Raw genomic sequence first — 9,684 nt, forward strand, 5'->3', positions numbered from 1 at the left:
TGAGCAATGCTGGTATTGAGGATAGAAGTGGAGCTAAATTTGGCTCAACGCTCATTTTTCTGAGGCTAACGCAGCCATTCAGAAAACTCGTAATACCAGCGTTGGCTTAAGGGTGTGCTGGAAGAAAAAGGAGCGTTAGCTCCGTGAGTTTTTACCGACAAAACTCTAAATCTAGGCGATTGTCTTTTTGAAGATGATCAGTCATGGGACTTAACTCTGCATGAAGCTGCAGGGGAATTGATTATCACTCATCAATCTCGCTGCTCTTCGGCTTTATTACAGCTTTATTGATACCCCTGTCACTAAGCACTCACACTATACTATACTGTTCTACCCCCTATACCGGTGCCCCCGGAGCCCCCCGCAACTAAATAAAGTTATTAACCCCTAAGCCGCCGCTCCCGGACCCCGCCGCAACTATAATAAATATGTTAACCCCTAAACTGCCGCTCCTAGACCCCACCGCAACTATAATAAATATGTTAACCCCTAAACCGCCATCCCCGGACCCCGCCACAACTATAATAAATATGTTAACCCCTAAACCGTCGCTCCTAGACCCCGCCGCAACTATAATAAATATGTTAACCCCTAAATCGCCACCTCCGGACCCCGCCGCAACTATAATAAATATGTTAACCCCTAAACCGCCGCTCCTAGACCCCGCCGCAATTATAATAAATATGTTAACCCCTAAACCGCCGCTCCCGGACCCCGCCGCCACCTACATAATACCTATTAACCCCTATCCTGCCCCCCTATACCGCCGCCACCTATAATAAATTTATTAACCCCTAGCCTGCCCCCCCCCACACCGCCGTCACTATAATAAAATTATTAACCCCTAAACCTAAGTCTAACACTAACCCTAACACCCCCCTAACTTAAATATTAATTAAATAAATCTAAATAATATTACTCTTATTAACTAAATTAATCCTATTTAAAACTAAATACTTACCTATAAAATAAACCCTAATATAGCTACAATATAACTAATAATTACATTGTAGCTATTTTAGGATTTATTTTTATTTTACAGGCAATTTTGTATTTATTTTATCTAGATACAATAGTTATTAAATAGTTATTAACTATTTAATAACTACCTGGCTAAAAGAAATACAAAATTACCTGTAAAATAAATCCTAACCTAAGTTACAATTAAACCTAACACTACACTATCATTAAATTAATTAAATACCTACAATTAAATACAATTAAGTAAACTAAACTAAATTACAAAAAAACACTAAATTACAGAAAATAAAAAAAAATTACAAGAATTTTAAACTAATTACACCTAATCTAAGCCCCCTAATAAAATAAAAAAAAACAAAATAATAAAAGTCCCTACCCTATTCTACATTAACAAGTAACCAGCTCTTTTACCAGCCCTTAAAAGGGCTTTTTGCGGGGCATTGCCCCAAAGTAATCAGCTCTTTTGCCTGTAAAAAAAGATACAACCCCCCAACATTAAAACCCACCACCCACATACCCCTACTCTTACCCACCCAAACCCCCCTTAAATAAACCTAACAATAACCCCCTGAAGATCTCCCTACCTAGAGTCGTCTTCACCCAGCCGGGCAAAAGTCTTCATCCGATGGGGCAGAAGAGGACATCTGGACCGGCAGACATCTTCATCCAAGCGGCATCTTCTATCTTCATCCATCTGACGAGGAGCATCTCCATCTTCAAAACCTCTGGGGCGGAACATCCTTCTTGCACGACGACTACCCGACGAATGGCTGGTCCTTTAAATGACGTCATCCAAGATGGCGTCCCTCAAATTCTGATTGGCTGATAGGATTCTATCAGCCAATCGGAATTAAGGTAGGAAAAATCTGATTGGCTGATGCAATCAGCCAATCAGATTGAAGTTCAATCCTATTGGCTCATTGGATCAGTCCGACGAATGGCTGGTCCTTTAAATGACGTCATCCAAGATGGCTTCCCTCGAATTCCGATTGGCTGATAGCATTCTATCAGCCAATCGGAATTAAGGTAGGAAAAATCTGATTGGCTGATGCAATCAGCCAATCAGATTGAAGTTCAATCAGCCAATCGGAATTCGAGGGATGCCATCTTGGATGACGTCATTTAAAGGACCAGCCATTCGTCGGATAGTCGTCGTGCAGGAAGCATGTTCCGCGGTGGAGGTTTTGAAGATGGAGCCGCTCCTTGTCGGATGGATGAAGATAGAAGATGTTGCTTGGATGAAGATGTCTGCCGGTCCAGATGTCCTCTTCTGCCCGGATAGGATGAAGACTTCTGCCGGTCTGGATGTCCTCTTCTGCCCCATCGGATGAAGACTTCGGCCCGGCTGGGTGAAGATGACTCAAGGTAGGGAGATTTTCAGGGGGTTAGTGTTAGGTTTATTTAAGGGGGGTTTGGGTGGGTTAGAGTAGGGGTATGTGGGTGGTGGGTTTTAATGTTGGGGGGGTTGTATCTTTTTTTACAGGCAAAAGAGCTGATTACTTTGGGGCAATGATCCGCAAAAAGCCCTTTTAAGGGCTGGTAAAAGAGCTGGTTACTTGGTAATGTAGAATAGGGTAGGGACTTTTATTATTTTGTTTTTTTTCTATTTTATTAGGGGGCTTAGATTAGGTGTAATTAGTTTAAAATTCTTGTAATATTTTTTTATTTTCTGTAATTTAGTGTTTGTTTTTTTTGTAATTTAGTTTAGTTTATTTAATTGTATTTAATTGTAGGTATTGGTAGCTAATTTATTTAATTAATTTAATGATAGTGTAGTGTTAGGTTTAATTGTAATTTAAGTTAGGATTTATTTTACAGGTAATTTTGTATATATTTTAGCTAGGTAGCTGTTAAATAGTTAATAACTATTTAATAGCTATTGTACCTAGTTAAAATAAATACAAAGTTGCCTGTAAAATAAAAATAAACCCTAAAATAGCTACAATGTAATTATTAATTATATTGTAGCTATCTTAGGGTTTATTTTATAGGTAAGTATATAGTTTTAAATAGGATTAATTTAGTTAATAATAGTAATTTAAATTTAGATTTATTAAAATAATATTTAAGTTAGGGAGGTTAGGGTTAGTGTTAGACTTAGGTTTAGGGGTTAATAATTTTAATATAGGTGGCGGCAGTATAGGGGGGGCAGGATAGGGGTTAATAAGTTTAATATAGGTGGCGGCGGGGTCCGGGTGCGGCGGTTTAGGGGTTAAACAATTTATTTAGTTGTGGCAGGGTCCGGGATCCGCAGGATAGGGGTTAATTAGTTTATGTAGGTGGCGGCGGTATAGGGGGCGGCAGATTAGGGGTTAATATGTATAATCTAGGTGGCGGCAGGGTCAGGGAGTGGCGGTTTAGGGGTTAACATGTTTATTATAGTTGTGGCGGGTCCAGGAGCGGTGGTTTAGGGGGTAATACATTTATTTAGTTGCGCTGTGTAGAGGGGGGCAGATTAGGGGTGTTTAGACTCGGGGTACATGTTAGGTGCAGACGTTTCCCATAGGAATCAATGGGATATCAAGCAGCAGCGAACATGAGCTTTCACTATGGTCAGACTCCCATTGATTCCTATGGGATCCGCCGCTTCCAGGGCGGCGGATTGAAATCCAGGTACGCTGGCTCTGAATAGTGGCGAGTGTACCTGGTAGTAGTTTGATAACTTCCAAAAGTAGTCAGATTGTGCCGAACTTGCATTCGGAACATCTGGAGTGACGTAAGCATCGATCTGTGTCGGACTGAGTCCGGCGGATCGAAGCTTATGTCACTAGATTCTACTTTTGCCGGGCAGTAGGGCTTGATAACTAAGGGGAATCAGCCTTGCCACAAATACGCTGTGGAATTCCAGCTTATTTGTGGTTGACGGCTTGATAACTAGAGGCCTAAGTGTTCACATACGGACCCCAAACATACCCTTTTTTCTGACAGTGTATGTCTATTAACAAGTTCTCAAGGTCAAACTTTAAATAGAGTTGGCATCTATTTGCCTGAACCTGTTTTCAGCCATGGTCAGCTATATGTAGCTTTATGTTGAGTAAAAAGCTCTGCTGATGTAAAAGTTAAATTTACACATTTACAAAAAATGTGGTCTACAAAGAAATATACTCAAAGTAGACATAATTAGAAGAGCAGCAATTTTGGATATATTTAGGACAGATGTCTGTCCAAATAGGGTGTCGCTACACCTGTAGCTTAATATATATATATATAAAATAAGTGTGACCAAATAGGGCGTTGCTATACCTGTAGCTTATTATCTATATATAAAATATTTTTGATATATTTAGGACAGCAGTCTGTAAAAATATGGTGTTGCTACACCTATAGCTTACATATTTATATAAAAGCAGACTTACCAAATAGGGTGTTGCTTCATCTGTAGCTTTAAAAATAAATAGACTGCCCTCTAGACAGGCTTATCGCCTAGTAAATAAATAAAGTACAATATTTGCATAGCTCTTTTGCAGGGGTTTCCATAAAGGGAATCCACACAACAACAAGGAAGCAAACTATACACAGCTAATGTCAAAGTGAAACATTGGGTGCATTTGACTGAATAAAGATGAGGACTCTTTAAAATGACATTAAACTCACATCATATATCAGAAAAAAAGCACAGTATCACAAAACAAATACTTTACAATAATTTATCAATTTTATGTTGTTAGCCCAAATTACAAGGTTTTTGCAAGTTTCTGGCTTGGAATGTCTGGTGAAATTCATGTCCCTTTTCTCCTCTGCTGTGGCTAATTAGGGACAAATATAAATTAGCTTGAGATCTGAGCTAACCCACACTTGTGTGACATGTTATAGGCTCAGGTAAATTCCCCAATACAAAAGTATAGTTGAGGCAAAATCAGGCAAAAGTAAATAAAATATGTATATTGCACTGTGCCAGGCCCCCCGAAGGGGCTTCTTGCCTTAGCCCACTCAGTCTCAGATTGCCCTAAGAAGAATGCAGGGCTTTGATGCACACTAAACATGATACTGATTCCAGCAAATATGCCAGTAATAGCGCAGGTTGTAGTGTTACTCGGGATACAATATATGCTCAAGAATGAGCTGGTCGCATCTGCAGAAGAACATTTCAAGTTCTGGGAATTAGAAAGTGCTACATTTTTCAGAAGCTAAATTACATGAAAAGAAGGCAAAATAAATAATAAAGGCATATTGCAAAGTTGTTTTGTTACTTCTGTTTTACTAATAAATATTTTGAGATTACCAGCATACATCAACTATTACAAATGTAGAACAAAATAATCACGTATTGGATTGTTAATAACATTTGTATGTTCAGGCTTGTAACTTAAAGGCCACATCACATTCAGACAATAAATACTCAAAGGTAAAAAATAAATATGTGAATTCCAGATAAACATATAAGAGAAGGAAATCTTCTGGACTTTGCTTTTTTTTTTGCTTAAAGGAAATTTGAAACTTAATCTCTGTGCCCCACCTTCCATGCAAAACATCATAATAAATAATAATCTCAAAAGTATAAATCAAAAGGTTATATAGTTTGGTTAGAGTCGTGATGCACATATTAAAGGGACATACTAAACAACCTAAGTTTATCAGTCCTGTTTCTTTTCTTTAATTTTTTTATTACATTTATAAAATTAAAAATTGGATAAAGTTATGTCTGCAACATATTGCGATGTAATAAGTTGCATCCAATGGGTTAAGTAGATTTGGACCATGAATACTTTTAGTACTCTCTATGAAATATATATGCAAATCTTGGAGGTTTAGAAGATTACTATTTATGCTTTGATACCTATCAATTAGAATTGAGTGTTTTCATGAGGATGTTAACCACTTACAATACAAGCCAATCTCTCTATCACTAAACCAGCATGGCTCCTAATAATCTCTGTAGCGGTATTCTTTTTTTAAAAAAATAACTCACTTTATTTTATAGTCATAGGTGCTTTCCAGACAGATACAAAGGGATCGATTTATCAAACATATTCTCCTTAATTTGCGCCTTAATTCACGCCGTCGTAATATATCTCCTATTTATCATTAAGAAATACTCCTAAAAATGTGCAAATACGACTGCAAAATTCTCGCCCTTCAATGTCCCTCGCCTAGGCGCACATTTGCGCTAAATAAAGCTTTAAAACGCCCTTTTCAGGGTGTATATTCAAGAATACGACCTATTTCTCTCCAAAATAGATATTTATCATTATTTTGCGCCATTGGAGAGCCTAAAGTTCTCCTCCTAATACGACTACTAATGTTCTCCATGAAGAGATAGGAGAACATCTAATTTACTCCATATTTTCAGCGCAAGAAGATGGATTATTTCCTGATTTTGTCTGCAATTTCTTTAGCAAGGGGCCATGAAAATCGAAGAAATGAACAGATTTTGCCAATACGTAGACGGCAAAGAGTTCCACGAGTTTTTCTACCTCGTTGTGGACTACAGGCATTATCTGATTATCAGATAAAAAAAAGATTTCGCCTAAACAGGGAGAGCATACAAAATCTATATGTTCTAATACAGAATGATCTAGAGCCACAGACTAGAAGAACAAGGGCAATACCTGGAATGCTCAAGTTATTGGCAGTTTTGCATTTCCTAGCCACGGGCTCTTTTCAGGCTGTGTCCAGTGCAGTGGTTGGCATGAGTCAGCCTTCTTTTTGTAGACATTTGAGGACTGTCTTAAAAGCGATTTTGAAGCATCTAAATAAATTTATATATGTGCCAAGGAATGTACATGAATGGCAACAAGTAAAATCTGGTTTTTATCAAGTTGCCGGCATTCCAAATGTCCTAGGTGCAATTGATTGCACACATATTGCAATTAGACCACCAGCTTTAAGGGAGGAGCAATATCGAAATCGGAAACACTTCCACTCTCTCAATGTTCAAGCAGTATGTGACTCTAACCTTCGGTTTTGGGCAGTAAGATCAGGTTTTCCAGGGTCATGCCACGATTATCACATATTAAAGCAGTCTGCTTTATTTGCAGCATTTGAACGTGGAGAGATGCCACACGGTTGGCTATTAGGTGAATATTAAAATTTTTATATTTATTTATAAAATGTCATATTTTAACCTCATAAACCTGTTGTTACATGTCGCTAATTTGTAATTTTCTTATATTTTTGAAGGTGACAGCGGGTACCCCTGTAGGCCTTGGCTCTTGACACCTGTACCAATACCTCATACACGATCAGAAATCAAGTTCAACGAATCTCACAGGTCGACAAGGAGTGCTATTGAGCGTACATTCGGGGTACTCAAAATGAGATTTCGGGTGTTGGACCGTTCTGGTGGTGATCTACAATATTCCCCAGAGAAATGTAATGACATAATTCTGGTGTCATGCATAATGCACAATATTGCTATTTCCCAACTAAATATAGATGAGGTGTGTCTGGAGGATGTTCCAGAAGATGTTTATGTTCCTCAGGAAATTGTCACAAGACATACCACAAGAGCTGGAGTTGAAAATCGTCTTGAAATTATTGAACGATTTTTTAGATGTAAGTCTCCTTAATAAATTTGTATTAACATGTTAATATTGTTTGTTCTATATAATTAATTACATCTTTTCTCTTTTTTTCAGGAAATTTTCAGATTGGATTCAAATACCATGGTTTAATTTAATAATTAAAATTGATAGAATTGTATATATATATATATATATATATATATATATATATTTATATTTATTTTTATATAAGAGAAATTACATAGTTTGATACCAAAGTTGTGTTGTGTTATTATATATATATATATATATATATATATATATATATATATATATATATATATATATATATATATATAGAGAGAGAGAGAGAGAGAGAGAGAGAGAGAGAGAGAGAGAGAGAGAGAAATACATAATTTTTTTTATTAAAAATAGAATTTATATAGTTTATAACCAAAGTTGTGTTGTGTTATTTATACATATCTTTTTCTCTTTTTGAATAAAAAATGAATATTTTGAAAAAAAAAAAGTTTCGTTATTTACTTTGAATAATTTTTTTTTATTTATTAATATAAAAAACTTTATTAAACAACAAAAATTAACATCAAAACAGTGAACTCTAATAAACATTAACAAAGGCTATAAGTGCGTTAAATATTTTAGAACCCATAACTTAAAGGTATATATGGAGAATACAATTATAAATCAGGATGTCGTCTATTCAAGAACTCTAACTTTTTCTGATAATACTCCTTTTGCAGTGTTAATTGTTCTTGAAGTATATTATTTCTTTGTTTTTCCAATTCTATCATTTGTTTAAAAAATTCATTTTGTTAGTTTCTGAAAGACAATGCCATATCTGTTAATCTTTCAACCTCATTTGGTCTCTCCGGTTCATCTATCGGGCATTGTTCTGCATCCTCAATCTCTTCTTCACATTCTGATTCCTCTACATGTGGTGTTTCAAGTTGTGTCGATGTTTGTCCCTCTATTTGTGTCTCATCATCATCATCCTCCTGACAAACTGTGTCAGTTACAAGTGGTTGTAATGTGATTTCTATTTCATCTATGAATGTAAAAAATAAGGTCAATAATTACCATCAAATAATGTAATTGACGAATCCTGCATAGTTTGTAGTAATCCCATGACACCTGTAACAAAATTAAATTGAGATTAATATATATGTTTTTAAATTAAATATCTTTACATAAACAGAATTTTCATGGCGAAAAGTAAGAAACGTAGTAATACATATTAATTACATTTCATTGTCCATTCTTTTCATTAATACAAATGATATTATCATTTTTGTAATATACTTTTACTTACTGGTAGTTTCTTCCCTGCATGGTATACCACATGAAGATGTTGTGGGTTGTTCACTAGTCAACTCAGACTCGGATGGTAGGTCCACCTGGGCATTTTCTAATTCATTTTCTAATGCCTGTTCATGTTCTTCTATAGTACATATAAACAAATTAAAATTTAATTAAAATTAAAGATTGAGAAACTGAATATACAAAATACATGTTAAAGAAATAGTATAGTGTAAATTATTATTTCATTATTCTGATAGAGCATTGAATTTCCAAAAAATTTTATAATTCAATACTAATAAAATTTTTATATTTTCTTCTTTTTGGATTATATCTCATTTCCGAAACAAAAAATCTAAGTTTAGAAGCGTGGCCATTTTTGGGTGTGACACCTGTTTAGCGCTTGCTGATTGGTTTCTTTTTAAATGTAGCCAGCCAATTAACAAGCTGTATCCAGGTCCTCATCCAAAAATGGTCCTGCTTCCAAGCTTACAAGCAAACTTTGTTCAATACATATTAAAATAAAAAAATAAAAAATATTCATATAAAAAAATTATTAACAGGGTATGCTCTGTCTGAATCTTGAAATATAAGTTAAGAATATATTATACTATTCGTTTAATAGCAATCAATTAGATATTTACCTCGAAAATCCATGGTATCTGATGGTACATCAAGTCCCACCACGACAGCATCCCCCATCCTGGCATACAACATCTGTTCGTAGTCAAGCAGTTCAGCCCTATATGCGGGGCCTCCACCAGTTCCTTTTGATAACTGCTTTTCCTTACATACTTTTCTTTTAATATTCTTACGAATATCATTCACCCGCTTCCGACAGGCCCTGACGTCTTTCGGAAAACTACCCTCTGCTGACACAGCACAACTAATTTGTTCCCAAATAGCCTTTTTTCTTTGAGGGTTGACAGATTTTGCTTGATAT

The 9,684-nt window shown here is 35.9% G+C and overlaps 1 long non-coding RNA gene across 1 annotated transcript; it reads right to left on the reverse strand.

Moving 5' to 3' along the window:
- Positions 1–8,313: 8,313 nt before the first annotated feature.
- Positions 8,314–8,940, reverse strand: LOC128651530 (uncharacterized). The gene is made up of 3 exons (XR_008401111.1): positions 8,755–8,940; positions 8,523–8,576; positions 8,314–8,490 (listed from the first exon to the last, which is right to left on the reverse strand). It is a non-coding gene; the product is annotated as an uncharacterized LOC128651530 (long non-coding RNA).
- Positions 8,941–9,684: the final 744 nt, after the last annotated feature.

This window comes from Bombina bombina, chromosome 3 (genome assembly GCF_027579735.1).
Source record: "Bombina bombina isolate aBomBom1 chromosome 3, aBomBom1.pri, whole genome shotgun sequence".
In the NCBI taxonomy this organism is placed as follows: Eukaryota; Metazoa; Chordata; class Amphibia; order Anura; family Bombinatoridae; genus Bombina; species Bombina bombina.